The sequence below is a fragment of the Lissotriton helveticus genome, chromosome 4_1 (assembly GCF_964261635.1).
Source record: "Lissotriton helveticus chromosome 4_1, aLisHel1.1, whole genome shotgun sequence".
Taxonomy (NCBI): Eukaryota; Metazoa; Chordata; class Amphibia; order Caudata; family Salamandridae; genus Lissotriton; species Lissotriton helveticus.
In genome coordinates, this window is record NC_136063.1 from 28,740,984 (window position 1) to 28,750,438 (window position 9,455).

Below are 9,455 nucleotides of genomic sequence, written 5' to 3' on the forward strand. Positions count from 1 at the left end.
GTTATCGTGTTTTGGTATTGGTGATTGTTTCACCAGGAGTTGTTCCACAACTTGTGTTGTGTGTGGGTGTGTCTAGGTGTTAGGCGACTCATTAGCTCATGTTTGTGGGGGCTATGTGGTATATGGTCACCCCTTAGTTGTGTTGTTTGGGTGTTGATGCTAATTTAACAAGAGTTGTTCCACAACTAGTGTTGTGTGTGGGTGTGTCTAGATGTTAGGCGACTCATTAGCTCATGTTTGTGGGGGCCATGTGGTATATGGTCACCCCTTGGTTGTGTTGTTTGGGTGTTGATGCTAATTTAACAAGAGTTGTTCCACAACTAGTGTTGTGTGTGGGTGTGTCTAGATGTTAGGCGACTCATTAGCTCATGTTTGTGGGGGCTATGTGGTATATGGTTACCCCTTGGTTGTGTTGTTTCGGTGTTGATGTTTATTTCAACATGCTTTGTTCCCAAAGGGTGTTGTGTGTGAGTTGGCGTCAGGTTGTTGAGCCACTTATTAGCTTGTCTACAAGTTGTTTGCCGTATATGTCCAGTTGGGTTTGTTGTGTGCACGTGGTTTCCCAGCTACGTATGTGCTTGTTGTGTGCACGTGTGGTGCTGAGGTGTGCTTGATGTGTGTGTGTGGTTTCCCGTAGTATGGTTGAGTTATGCGAGTACTTGTTCTTAGTCTATGGTGTGCGCGTTGTTTCCTGATATTAGTTGCGTTAAGTTTGTTCCTTTGTGTCATGCTTGTTATACTGGTCTGGCCAACTTATATAATTAGTGGCATAAGGATGTAGGATGAAGATAGTTGTTCATTTCAGGAAGTAATGCGGTGCGGGATGTGTTAAAATATTTTGTTAGTGTTGTCTATTTGTACTTTGGTGCACTGTTTTAATATCCTTGACTTTGTGTACTAGAGTGCATCTTATTGACAACTATTTTCTTGCTTTATGCAATTGTACCCATAACGAAGGGAGATATGTTGTACCTTGAGTTTCCCTGCTGCTCAGCTGGTATGCATGTCATATGGAATGTTGGATGATTGGAATGTGAGTAGTTTATGAATGTCAGTTGAGTGAGGGCTGAGCAGCAGGACAGCTGCTCCTGATGGGGTTTTCGTATATTATAACTTATGATCTTAACATCTTAATTAATAAAGTAACTGAAGAATCAATCCTGGAGTTTCCATCTTCATATTGATTACAACATAATCCATTTGCAGTACTTCGAATGGTGCAGTAGGTGGAACAAACCCTCCTTTGGGAGTATAAGTCCCTTTTCCAGGATTATGCTGTAAACAAATCAGACAAGTCTGAACTACTCTCTTAGCCGTGCTAGCAATCTCAGGATGTTCCCAAACCCGTGTAAGCAATTTAGTAATTGCAAGAGCTCCAACATGCGCCAGCCCATGTGTCATTTGGACCATTGCTTGTAAATAGGCAGCAGGTAATTTCCATCTCTCCATGTCTTTGCTACGCCAGCAACCCTCATCACCCAACACTCCTTCAGTTGCCCATATCGCAAGTTCTGCTTCAGATGCTGATTTCTGTATATCTAATATTTCTTCTCTAGCATCATGCCATCGTTCAGCTTCTGATCTCACCACATACATGGGAGAGTCATTTTGTAACATGGCAGTCTCTCTCGCTATGCGATCTGCAAAAGCGTTTCCTTGTCCTATTTTGTCTGTCACCTTTTTGTGTGCACTGCATTTGATTATCACTACTTTCTTTGGACATAATAGTGCATTCAGGAGATCGCGTACCAATTCTCCATGCATGATATGCACTCCATGTGAAGTCAAAAATCCTCGTTCCTTCCAGAGTAGGCCAAAATCATGCACTACTCCAAAAGCGTAATGACTATCAGTGTAGATGTTCACAGATAATCCAGCACTTAACTCACATGCTTTCGTTAAGGCTATTAATTCAGCTGCTTGGGCCGATTTCTGCGGTATTCGTGCTGCTTCTACCACTGTCTTGAGTGTCGTGATCGCATAAGCTGCGGAAGTCGTGCCATCTGGTTACTTCACACACGATCCATCAACCCACAATTCCCCATCTACATCTGGGAATGGCGTATCCTGTAAATCGATACGACCCTTTGTCTGTTCCTCAGTCAGAAAAACACAGTCATGTTGTTCTTCCTCCTGGGTTTCAGCAACAGGATACAGCAATAAAGTAGCAGGGTTCAATGTAGCACATCGCTTCAGTGTGATGTGCGGCGCCAGCAGGGTTAGCTCATATCCTATTGATAAAGATCAATTTAAAAATGGTCAGGCGATTTCAGTAGTTGTTTCCTAAGTTGAATTTGCCCGGCGTAAAAACGCATCTAATACCATACGAAATTACTCAATAAAGAGGCAGGCGCTGGAGACTGGAAGACAGGAAACAAGTTTTATTCCGACGGAGTGGAACACATCAGATCGGACAACAAGGTATCGTCTCGAGGTGCTCTCTCAACCTCTCTGAGACCTGGTCTTTTATACACTGGTTTAAGACATGTGAACGTCCTTTATTACAACAGGGACATTGTAGAGCATGAGAATGACATCAGAACGGTATCCCTGTCACCCCCCCAATTCCGACCCATTCCAACACATGACAACAGTAGAGACCCTTTCCCTTCATATGATTGGGAGGGGCTATCACGCAGCTGAGTGTTCTGCCGATCTCTTTGGAATGTGTGCGCCTGATCGAATCTCCGGGGGTGGGGATGTCATGATCAATAGTAGTCTCTTTCAGGAGAGGCGAGTGCATACAGTGGTGGGCAATAAACTGTATCCTCGGGCTAAAGGATGACCAGTGGTCAGTGCTGACGTTAGGCTCAGAGGAAGGGTCATCAAAGGAGGGGTATTCATGGACGGAAAGGACTGGTGTGGACAATCGAGCGTGGTGGAAGGGTTTATCCACAGAGGGGTATTCATGGACGAGAAGGAGGTGTTGGTCAGGCGCGGGGTGTGATTCCCTGAGACAGAGTCATGGGGGGGTTTCATGGCTTGTGCATGTGAGCGCGGGGGCAGCCAGGGTGCGCGGGGAAGGCTAGCAAGGTTCAGGGAAATGTGCTGACGGGCGATCGTGAACAGGGAGACCATGGTACCTAAAATGGCTGTCGTGTGTGCTCATACGTGAGTCTGCAAGATGGCGTAGATGATGTTCACTACACAAACTGAAATTCCACAGTCCTCCCTTTAACATGTCTCGCCAGCTTGTCAGTTCGGATCAATCCCCATGAGACCACGCACCTCTACCTCGTATAGGGGACTCATGCGCTCAGGTTTAAGGTTCAAAGTCTTAGAGCACATACAGTTGGAAATAAGTGCACATAAAGGTGGTAAACATTGAATACCTAAACAACACCCACATAGTATCATGATTGGTATCAATAAAAACGTGAACAGTCTCCATCCCCAGTTCTTTAAAGTGTCCCAGAACCAGCCTCCAAGCGACCATCCTTCCTGTTCCTGGTGAACCTCCGAAGACAGTCTGTGGAGGTGTTCTATTGCTTTATAGACTGAAGGTGAGTTATCTGGCACGTAGGTGCAACAGCTGGAGCCGATGACACGGCATGCACCTCCACGGTCGGCCAGAATCACATCTAAAACAAGACGGTTTTGAAGAGCCACCAGGCAGACTGCCTGAAGCTCAGCCGTGTTGTTGGCGAGGACGCCAGCGGTGATATTGATGGTTGTTTCTAATGCCTGAGTTAGATGTCGGATTGCGCGGCTATTGGCCATTGGTCCCCACAGTGGAACAAGTCCCTTTGCTGCATCCAGAACTGTGCTCCGGTGGAGTAGGCCTGTTCAACATCTCCAGCGCGCTTTTGCCGGTGATGGTTGGCTGGGGCCACATACGTGGGAGGAAGTATGAAGGCGATGTAGCACGTACCCTTCCAGCCTTTTGGAAGCCACGTGTAAGCTTTGGTGCCACAAACAAAGTACATATTCGGGGAAGCAACAAAGGAAGGGGGGTCAGCTGAGGCCAATGGTTTGGTGACGCGGCAAGAACTGTGACCCACCAGCTGTGTTCTTTGCCCTTCGAGGCATACGAGTCCTGTGACGTTGATGACGGACAGGGCCGCAGTCAGGGTGGCAGCCGTTTGTTTCCGTAGGTGAGAGAAGGTGGATCTGGCTGGATTGTGGAGCACTTGCATTTCGACCCTTTCTTTGGCAGGGATGTTCGTAAGGAAGGTTGAACCTGAAATTGCAGGACAAAAGGGCTTTCCTGTGTTGTTCAGCCAGAACCCATAGTAGAAGTGCGACACTGTCTGACCAGAAGCGGCATTGTCCTTGTGGCTTTCTTGCATGAGGATCAACCAGGCGAGGCAGGAGCCGTGACTGAGAAAGGTGAAGGAATAAAGGGGATGGAGTGTCCGGTAGCATGTGGGAGCAACCCACAGATCCAGCAGTTTGTGGCATTTGTAGCAAGGTTGTGCTGGTGCAACAGTTGTACAAAGGAATTGTTCCAGAATTCCCTATGCCTTTCTCGAAGCTGAGGCGAAAGGGTGATCAGGTGGTGCTCTTTCACGGTGGTCGGCTGGACAGTGGTCGGCAACATTTGGTGAGCGGGCGTGCTTTCCTCCAGGATCCAGAAGGAAGTCATGAGGAGGAGGCAGAACAGGGAGATAACGAAGAAAGCGATTGTCTTTGAGCTGTGCAATTTGTCAGTTTTTGGATTCCTATAGTGGGTATTTCCTGTTGCTTTCGATGTCTTCTTATCTGGCGCTTCCATCATCTTCTTATCTGGCGCTTCCATCATCTTCATCTTCAAGGTGCTCGGTAGTGGGCAGAACCCCAGACTTAAGTTAGCTTCTCTCCAGGTAACCCGTGGTTGCTTTGGGTCACCGTTCTGAGACTTTTAACTTAGTCAGTGGCCTACTTAGCCGAAGCTCCCTCCTTTCGACGTAGGAAATACCCTTCTCGAGATGGCACAGTGGGATCAGAGTGTTTTGAAAGTTCAAGTGCCTCGGTATCAGGATAACAGTTCAGTGATGGTCAGTCTTTGTTCAGGAGCTCTTCTTGGGTGCTGACGTTGTCTGTCGTGGCCAGGGTTGAGGAGACCTTTTTGCAGTGATGGGCGTGCAGCCAGTGCTTCTTCCCCTCCACTCGAAGAGCCATCCGAGTGGTGATCAGTACTTGCCAGGGGCCCGTCCACCGGGGTTCCAGACTCTTTGCTCATTGGAAATTCCGGATTAAGACGTAGTCACCCGGTTGGATATCGTGACCGGGACCCCTGGAAGTATCGGGGATGGCCTGCTGCACCTGTTGATGAATGACAGACAATGTCTTAGTTAACTTGTACAAATAATCTGACAGCAGGACGTCGGGGACGTCATGAATGGAGGTTGGTTTGGGGGCAGTCCAGAGGTTCATAGGCCGCCCAAACACAACTTCGTAGGGGGTCAAGTGATGCTTAGTGGGGGTGGAGCGCATCGATAGTAATGCCAGTGGAAGGGCATCTGGCCACTTAAGTCCTGTGGTGGCCACTATTTTTGACAGTTTCAGTTTCAGTGTAGCGTTGTGTCGCTCAACCAGGCCAGCGGATTGGGGGTGGAAGACCGCATGGAACCTTTGTTTGACCCCCAACCCCTTCAGGATAAGTTGGATAACTTCAGCTATGAAGTGGGGGCCATTGTCGCTCCATAAAATTCGACAAAGGCCGTAGCGAGGGAAAAACTCCTTCAGTAGTACTTTGGCAGTAGTCATGGCAGTGTTATCACGGGTCGGATAGGCTTCCACCCATTTGCTGAAGGCACATACAATGACTAATACGTACTTCAAGCCTTGGCACCTCTCTAGCTGGATGTAATCCATCTGGAGGACCTCAAAGGGGTGGTCGGGGATCCCAAACCCTCCCCGGGGTACCACAGTTCCTTTCCCGGGGTTGTGTTGTAAGCAGATAAGGCACTGTTGGACTAGGCGTTTGGCTGAGTCGGGGATCTTGCCGTTGTGCCAGACTTTGGAAATGAGTTCGATCATGGGGGCAGAACCTATGTGTGCAGGGGAGTGTGCCATTGTCAGTATGGGGATCAAGTATGCATCAGGCAGCAACCATTTGTTTGTGTCCTTTGTCCGCCAGCAGCCTTCATCGTCCCTTAGACCCACCCGTGCCCACTCAGTCAGTTCGTGTGGTGTGCTGGTCGATTGGATATCCCTGATCGTTTCCCTAGCGTCGGTCCATTTTTCTGCCTGTGACCTGGTCACATATATGCGTGTTGTGGCCCTATTCTCAGCTGTGGTTCGGGCAGTGATGTCGGCTAGTGCGTTTCCCTGTCCCACTAAATCTGTCACCTTCTTGTGTGCCTGACATTTGATCACTGCTAATCGTGTGGGGAGAAGGACTGCTTCAATCAGGGCGGAGACTAGATCTCCGTGAAGGATGGGTGTACCATGGGACGTCAGGAATCCCCTTTCCCTCCACAGGATCCCAAAATGATGAACCACTCCGAAGGCGTACTGGCTGTCCGTGTAAATGTTCGCCGTGGTTCCTTCTGCTATGATACATGCTCGTGTGAGGGCAATTAGTTCTGCTGCCTGTGCTGATCGTTGTATGATGCAAGCTGTTTCAACTACTGTTCGAGCAGTCGTTACCGCATAGGCAGCAGAAGTGGTGCCGTCTGGGAGTTTGATGCAAGAGCCATCTACCCATAGTTCTCCGTCAGGGTCTGTGAAAGCAATGTCTCGGAGGTCAACTCTACTCCTAGTCTGTTCGTCCGTGAGGGTCACACAGTCGTGTATAGGGGCACATCGAGGTCATTTTCGGGCAAGGGTAACAGTGTGGCAGGATTCAATGTCGTGCATCTCTTCAGAGTGAGGTGGGGCGCAAGCAAAGTCAGTTCGTATCCTGTCAATCGTGCACTAGTCAGATGTTGAGTCTTTGTCTGGTTCAAAAGTGTGTCAACTGCATGGGGTACTAGTACTGTGAGAGGGTTCGAAAGTACAATTCCCTCACTCTGTCGGATAGAGACAGCAGCAGCGGCTACTGCTCGAAGACAGGCTGGTAGAGCTCTGGCGACTGGATCAAGAGTGGCAGAGAAGTAGGCACAAGGGCGCTGTTTGGCGCCGATGGACTGGGTCAGAACGGACAATGCGCATCCCTCCCTTTCGTGAGTGTAGAGGGAGAAGGGTTTGGAGTAATCTGGTGTTCCTAGAACGGGTGCCGAGCAAAGGGCATCTCGCAACTCCTTAAAGGATGCTTGGCATTCGGTGGTCCACGGGAGTGGGAACGGAACATCTTTGGCCAACAGGGAAAGTAGGGCTTTATAATGAGACTGAAATTTGGTAGCCATTGTCGGCAGAAAGAGGTAAGGCCTACTAATGAGCGGACTTGTTTCTGTGTTTTTGGAATAGGGGTGTCTAGGATGGTTTGGATTCGGTTGGGTGTAAGTTTTCTCCCTTCTCTGGACAGGAGATGACCTAGGTATGTTACCTGGGACTGACAGAACTGCAGTTTCTTTTTGGAGACTTTGTGGCCATTCTCCGCAAGAAAGTGCAAGAGTTGGATAGTGGCTGTGATTGCAAGTGGAGTGGTGTCGGCCGCCAAAAGGATATCATCGACATATTGGATTAACACCACTCCATCTGGTAGCTGGATGGGGTCCAGCTGCCTTTTGAGGGCCTGGCTGTAAATGCTGGGACTTTCAGTGTAGCCCTGGGGGGCTCTACAAAATCGGTATGAACGGTTTTTTAAAGTGAAGCCGAAGAGATAACGGCTGTCTGGATGGATGGGGATAGAGAAAAATGCATTTTTAAGATCTATAACGGTGAAGGTGGTGGCAGTGGACGGGATGAGAGTCAGAATGGTGGCGATGTCCGAGACTACAGGGTACTGTGGCACCACCACTTTGTTGACTTCTCGTAGATCGATGATGAAGCGGTACGCTTTCTCATCCCCCTCACCTTGCTTCTTAACAATGGGTAGGATAGGACTATTGCAGACATTACTAACCACTTCCTCTACCACTCCTGCATCTACCAAGGACTGAATAATCGCCACCAATGCCTTCTCGCCTTCGGGCGATATCCGGTACTGTGGGAGTTTCGGGAGTATTGCATCTGGTCGAACAGTTATGTGTGCAGGATCGATCATCATTCGTCCCACATCTGAGTCGTTTCTGGCCCATAGGTGCGGGGGTAGCGAATCGAGCAAGGATAGGTCAGCATCTGTCAAAATGTACATGTGTCGTGCGGGGTAGGGTCCGGACATGTTCGGGTTGTCGTACAGGATGACTCGGACTCCTTCCGGGGAACACCTAATAGTAGCTCGGAAATGTTTCAGTAAATCAATACCCATAATAGCATCAGGGGAGTTGGAGGAGAGTAGAAACGTTGTGTCAGTGGGATCGTTTCCTAGGTCAAAGGAGATAGGTACAGACAGGGGGTTAGTGGAGGGCGTCCCATCGAAACCTATCGAGGTAATGTGTGAGCCAGACAAGGGTGCCCTTGGAATCAGTTGTTTTGATAATACACTACGTGTCGCTCCGGTGTCTACCAAAAATGGAGTCTTTGTACCCAGGACCTTAGCGGTGACATAAGGACCTTGCTGGTCTACACAGAGCTCGACTGGATCCCTCCCTTGCCCCTGGCAGTCCTATGCAGAGTTGTGATCATTGTAGCCATCGGACTGTTGGCACTGATTCTGTCGGGGGCGGTCAAATGTGTTTGGTCTACCAGATCGGTCATTGGTGGTGTCGTGGGTCTGTCCTCGTCCCTGCCCTCCAGTTTTGGGCCCATTCGTCATGTCCCTTGTCTCTTTATTTTTAATCAGTTCCCGAAGGGCTGGGCATTGAGACTTCCAATGTCCAAATTCTTTACAAAATGCACATTGGTTCTCATCAAGGTCGGTTCGTGGAGCGCCAGGGGCGAGGTTGCGGTCTCTAGGGGTCGAATTCCTAGGGGCATTCGACTGGTAGTTCCCCCTATACCGTTCCCTCCCTGTGGTCACTCCCTGTAGTTGTGCAATCATTACTCGTTCCTTTAGGTCCTTTTTCTTTTTCTCAGTTGCCCTTTCGTTCTCATTCTTTTGGTGTTCGTAATACTGAGCCATCTGAAGGATAGCTGCAGGTTTGGAGGCTCCCCAACTACTTTCGCTAGTCTGTAACTTTTGGGAGACCTCTTGCAATAGCCCCTTTACGTAGTTCTGCACGAATAGGTGTTGTCCGGTTGCTGTGGTCATGTCTTGGCCACTGTAGTCGGAGAACACTATTTCAAATCGTGAGAAGTATTCTGATACGTCCTCCTGAGGTTTCTGGCGGCAGGCCGTGACTATCGACCAGTCTACCTTCTTTTCTGGGACCAACGTTTTTAGCTTCTGCACTATTTTGTCGGGGAGTTCCAGTATGTCTTTTAACGGTTTCTTTCCGGGCTCTCACTGCCTATCTAGTTCATCGAGTTTTGTCCAGGTGTGTCCGAACAGCTCTGCGTGGTCAGTTCTCCGGATTTGCTTCCACACATCAGCCGGCAGACACAACCCG